The following is a 6128-nucleotide window of genomic DNA, read 5'->3' as shown; positions in this document are numbered from 1 at the left end:
CAGAGACCAGCCCCTGGGGGGGTTGGGGGGCCTGGGTCCTCAACTCAGGGCCCCACTCCCTGCCGCATTCCTGAATGACCCGGAGCGTCGGGACTCAGACCGGGATGGCTGGACACAGCGGTTGGTGCAGAAGAGTGTGCGTGCATGAGAGGTGGGCAGACCCTGCGCTCCCTGGGCGTCCGAGTCTGAGGGAGCAGCGACCACACGGGGTGATGGCCAGTTCGCGTCACCTCCCGGAGGGCCAGAACATGGCCTCCGTAGTGCTCAGCAGATGCAGTGGTGGAAGCAGGCGAATGATCTGGTCCCTGGCGCTCCTGGCAGCAGGTTCTGAGCAGCACCTGGCCCCGAGTCCCCGCGACGCCCAGGGCAGGAGCCCTGTCACCCTGAGCCTTTAGGATGCCCAGGGCAGGCGCCCCTCGTATCTCATCCAACAGGCACGTCAGGGCACCTCCACCCCCTTGTCCTCTGGGGATGGTCTGTGACGGCCAGAGGGCCGAGGCCACGGGGGTCCCAGGGCGTGCCCTGCCTGCCCCTGGTTGAATTCAGGCCCCCCAGGCACCAGCTCTGGCTGTGACTTCTGACCCCGACTGCAGCCCCTCCCAGGTGGGTGCCAGGGAGCCCAGAGAGTGCACAACTATGGCCGGTGGGCACCAGGAGGCAGCTCAGAGGTGCCCTGGGGTCCAAGGCCCCAGACGGGGCTCTCTTCCTTCCACTCCCCACATTTCTGTGAATGTGAGCTGGATGCCAGTCCTCCCTCGGGTCCCGACCCGGCCACTTCCATTTGCCAGGAGCCAGGGGGCCTGGGTTTAAGTGGGGAGCAGGGGCCAAACAGGCTCCCCGAGAGTTGAGCACCTGCTACAGGCCAGGCCCTGTGCTGAGCAGCAGGGAACAGGGGAGGCGCTGACCGCAGAGCTCCCGGCAGCAAACCCAGACCGGGCAGGAGGGCAGCAGGGGCCTGGGACGGACAGCGCAGCCAGGGTGCTGGGAGTCAGCCCGGGGCGGTGCCCCCGATGCCCTCTCCTGGCAGGGGAGGCCCTCAGACCCCCTTCGCGGGGAGGGACCCCGGGCACCTGGCAGAAACTGGTGCTTCTGGACTCCTTCCATCCTGTCTCTGCCCTTGGAAAGGGTCCTAGCGGGGTTGGGTACTTCTTTCAGCCCATATATTTTTTTAAACAGCTTTATTGAAATACGAATCACACCCCATGTAACTCACCCATTTAAAGCGCAACAGTGGGTTCTCGTCTATTCAGAGTCCTAGGACCATCACCGCGGGCAGCTAGAATGCTTTCGTTACAGGAACAAGAACCCCCCTCAGCCGCCACCCCCAGCTCCCCTCCCCGCCCCCAGCAACCACGAATCCACGTTCCTCTCCAGCTGTCCGTTCAGGCCATTTGCTATCGGGGCGACCACACGTGACGTGGTCCTTCCGTGTCGGCCGTGACCACAGGGCACCTCCATGAGGGAACCTGTGTCCTGGCTAAGGTGGAAGGTAGTCCGCTACATGGATGGACCCCTTGTGTCAGTCATACTTAAAGAAGAAACAAGGTCCCTGGCCCCTCCCAGCCATTCCCAGGCTGAAAAACAAAATTGTGATCACTTCGGTGTTGGAATTAGGATGATGTCCTCTAGAGGACTCTGACCATGAGCCACACTGTAGCGTTCTGAGGGGACACAGGCATCCTCTGCACACACACGCCCCCTCACTGGGATGGGCCCGACCGCTGCATCCACGCCAGTCCACGTCTGCTGCCCCCGAGACCATGAAGTCCCCAGGATGGGGTCTGCCAAACTCACCTATGTGACCACTGGGCCAGGCCAGCCAGGGGAGGGCATCCGGGGGCACAGACTGTCAAGGAGTCAAATTGCATGGGCAGGTTTGGAGGCGGGCAGGAGCTTCCTGGGGAGGCGATGTCATACCCATCTCACAGGGAAAGGAGGGAGCAGGCTAGATGGTGAGGAGAAGCTGCAGGGGCAGGTGTCCGGGTCAGCACCAGGATGGGGTCTCACTGCCGACAGGGACAGCAGCTTCAATCAGGGAGGAGCTCATCTCCAACGTGGGAGCCCCGGAGGGCCCGGCGCTGCCGGCGCCCGGCCCTACGGCCCACCCCTTCCCACCCCGTGTTCCCATAGCCAGCTGTTCCAGCAGCCAGACCGAGGGCAGGAGGACGGAGTCGGGGCAGAGGGCAGGGGGTCAGCTGAGTCCACGTACTCGCATCCCACAGTATGAGCCACGTCCCCTGGCCCCACCGCAGAGGGAGGCGGGAAAGCCGGCCGTATCCCTGCTGGAGGTTACACCAGCCCCTGCAGAGCTGTGTGGCATCAAAGCTCCCAGGGGACAGGCCCCATGCGGGGGGGATGAGTCCCGGGACCCAGGCCTGGAGGGCAGAAGGAAGAAGCTGCTCATGTGCGTCTGGGGGGGAGTGAGGGGTGGGGCGACAGTCAGAAGACGGGGGACACCGGGGGAACGTGACACCTAGCTCCCCGAGCCGGGCGCACGCACGTGGTGCTCAGAGTTGTGTGTCCCCATCTGCAGTGGTTGGAGTTGTCCCTATTTTATGGATGGGGAGCTTCTGAGCTGAGGTTCTGAGGGTCTGAGAGCCTCGCCATGTTCCCGGAGGCCCCCTAGCGATAAAGTGGCCAAGGCAAGTGTTGGGAACTGAATCTTATGTCCCCCACATTCTTATGCTGAAGGCCTGGCCCCAGTGGAAAGGTATTGGATGTGGGGCCCCACGAGGGGCATTAGCTCCCTGGCTCCCCACCATGGGAGGACGCAATGAGAGGGTGGCCTTCTGCAAATCAGGAGAAGAATCCTCAGCAGGACCCGACCACACGGTACCCTGGCCCCAGATTTCCAGCCACGGAGCCGTGGGAAGTAAGTGCCTGTCATTCCCGGTTACGGCAGATCTCAAGCCCAGTCTGCAGGCTCTGAGGTGGGTCGGGGTGCAACACACACCACCCACCCACCCCCCCTGCAGGGAGGACAGAGGGAGGGAGGGACAGGCACGAGTATCAGATGTCCATTCCTGAAATGCCACCAAGGACATGGCCGAACAAAGCATGGGAAAGGTGGAAACCCGCCGGTGTCCTGTCACGTGGGGCTGCTGAAGACATCACAATGGAAATACCTGCAGTAAAAACGTACGAGGTAAGTCTGTCAATGGACGGGGACACCAGCCTCGGACCCGAGATGGGTGAGGACAGCAGGCCAGGGCCTGTAGGGTCGAGGCCCGATGGGAATGGGGCGAGGGGGGAGGGCTCCTGGGCCGCCAGGGCTGGAGAAGCACCCCGTCTTCTGGGAGGGTCGACACGCTTCTTCAGTCATGTGTGGCCACGGCCCGGGAAAGTCGGACCTCGCAGCACTCTGGACGCCCCATCACCAGCCATGTTGGCCAGGGCAGGGGGGAGGCTGGCCGCAGCACCCGGTATGGGGCAGGGGGGAGGCTGGCCGCAGCACCCGGTATGGGGCAGGGGGGAGGCTGGCCACAGCACCGGAGGGCGTGGGCAGGGCTCCTGAGTCCCGAGCACCATGCCCAACCATCCTTCCCCAGATTCTAGGTGTCCAGTCTGGGGATGGTGGGAAGCTACAGGAGTTGGGGAGCCTCTGGGGCCTCTGCTGAAATATGGGGCGTTACCCCATTGAATGGCATGTGTGTTTATGTGCATATGTGTGCTCATAGGTCCGTGTGCATGGATGACCACGCACACGTGTGCACGTACCCACACTCACTTCTAAAGTGCTGTCCCGTGGAGGGTGGTTCCAAACCTGATCCTGGGGTGGCGTTCCAATCCCAGCTCTGGCACTTAAGGTGGTGTGACCTTGAGCAAGTGATACTGACCCCCTGCCTCAGTGTTCCCATTTGCAAATGGGGGCCCAGAGGGGGACCCGCCTCCCAGGGCGAGGCCAGGAAGAGTTGAATCGTCTGTGCGGAGCTCCGAGGATGCCTGGCCACTCAGTGCTGGTGGCTCCCGGACCCCGGGCGGCCCCATTCCGGTCTGGTTGGAGGCCGGTGGGCCCTGAGGCCCAGCTGTGCTGGTGGATGGGTGTGGAGAGCAATGACTCTGAGCCATCATTTACGCTCGGATTTATTTTAATTGGCAGCTCATTAGAAACCCACGAGTGCTCGCTGTGGATGCGGGTTACGGGTACGATCCGTTGTATCCGCAGCTGATTCCCGCGGTAATTGCGTTCTGCTGTGTTTAATTCCTAGCTCGATCGTTTACTGCCCGTGAGGCGCACGGGGGCCCCCCTGCAGGAGCCGCCGTCCGCGGGGCGGGCGTGGGGCCGGGCAGAAGCCGCCACAGGAGCCTTCGGGGGTGGCGGGAATGGCCGCGATGGTGATGATGATGACAACGAGGAGAGGCAAAGGCCATATGACATCGGCTATATTATTAACTGTAATTGAGCAGCTGAGCTTGGGACGCATGTGCACTCTGAGCCCCTGGCACACCTGCAAGGCAGGGCTGGCCGCACGGCCTGCGTTTATTGGGTAGCAGGCCTGGGGCAGACCCCGTGCGTTCAGAGATGTGTGGTCCTGGGGTGTCACTTAACCTTTCCATGCCTCAGTCTCCCCACCTCTGAAGTGGGCATGAAGCCACTATATGGGCTTATTGGGGTTTAGGAAGACGAGGGTCCCTGGGTCGGGACTAAATGCCGTGGACATGTTCATCGGATGATTGAAGTAGTCCTCGCCGTTGCTCGGCAGGTAGGAATCGGAGGCCCGGACAGCTGGATAGCCAGCCCGTGTCAGCCGGGGTCCCCAGACACAGACGCAAGGGAAGCAAGTGCATCTGTGCGGACGTCCTGTCGCAGACGCTGGGAGTCCCGCAATCTGCCAGCCGCAAGTGCGGGTCCAGGAAGCTGGAAATGCCCAGAAAAACATGTCATCCGGGCCCCCGGGTACCGCCAGGCTGACAGGTGAAGTGAAACATTGCACACGCCTGCCACGTCGTGCTTCTTCCTGGAGCCTCACGTCCCTCAGAACCCCTGTCCGCTGAGCCGGGCTTGCCGCCCCACCATGTCCAGCCGATCCAGGTGGGGACCTGTGTTGAAAGGTGGGGCCCGCTGCCCTCACGTCCCTGGTTCAGAGTCTCTGGGGAGGGTCCAGGCAGCTGGGCTGTCATCACGTCCCGGCCGCCGGTGTGAGCCCTGTCCGCCAACTTCCCGAGCCCCCCCCCACAGGGGTCACTCATTGCACGATGGCCAGGACAGCAGTCACCATCACCACCCCTGGAAGGCACTGGTCCTGATGGGCCCCAGCCCCTGTCCTCCGCACGGCCCGTCATGGATTTGTTCTTCAGCTAATGACCCGCCTTCACAAAAGACACAATCCTGAGGACCGCCCAGTGTATTTATTTCCCACTTTCCCAGGAAGACTCAGAGGAGCAGCAAGCTCGAGGGGTGGGGGCCCTGCAGCCCCCTCCAAGGCTAGCGGGTGGTCAGGCCAGCACGGAGGGGACCCCTCTCCCACCTTAGCAACACGGATGGTGGATGGCGGAGTCACCGCAGGGGCAGGTGGGGCCAGAAGGGGTCAGATGAGGGGGGATGGCGGGCGTGGGGGACCTGGCGACTCGTCCCTAGCCTGCTCCCCGAGCCGGCCCACGGGGCAGCTGCATACACAGTCCCTTTCCGCAGTCCATGGCGGCCTCACGTGGGGCATCATCTTGCTGGGTTGCAACGAGGCAGAGAAAGAAGTCAGGAAGCCATGAGACCCAGTGAGCGCCCGCAAATACCCTCGGCCCCCGAGCCACACGGGCTTGGACAGAACAGTGAGTGTGTTTTATCTCCTTTCGATTTTCTTTTTTTTTTTTTAAGATTTTATTTCTTTTTTTCACTTTTTTTAATTTTATTGTGTTATGTTAATCACCCTACATTACATCATTAGTTTTAGATGTAGTGTTCCATGATTCATTGTTTGTGCATAACACCCAGTGCTCCATGCAGAACGTGCCCTCTTTAATACCCATCACCGGGCTAACCCATCCTCCCACCCCCCTCCCCTCTAGAACCCTCAGTTTGTTTCTCAGAGTCCACAGTCTCTCATGGTTCGTCTAAGATTTTATTTATTTATTTGACAGAGAGACACAGCGAGAGAGGGAACACAAGCAGGGGGAGTGGGAGAGGGAGAAGC

The sequence above is a fragment of the Leptonychotes weddellii genome, chromosome 10 (assembly GCF_054177405.1).
Source record: "Leptonychotes weddellii isolate Sample4059 chromosome 10, ASM5417740v2, whole genome shotgun sequence".
Lineage (NCBI taxonomy): Eukaryota > Metazoa > Chordata > Mammalia > Carnivora > Phocidae > Leptonychotes > Leptonychotes weddellii.
This window is presented reverse-complemented; position numbering follows the sequence as displayed.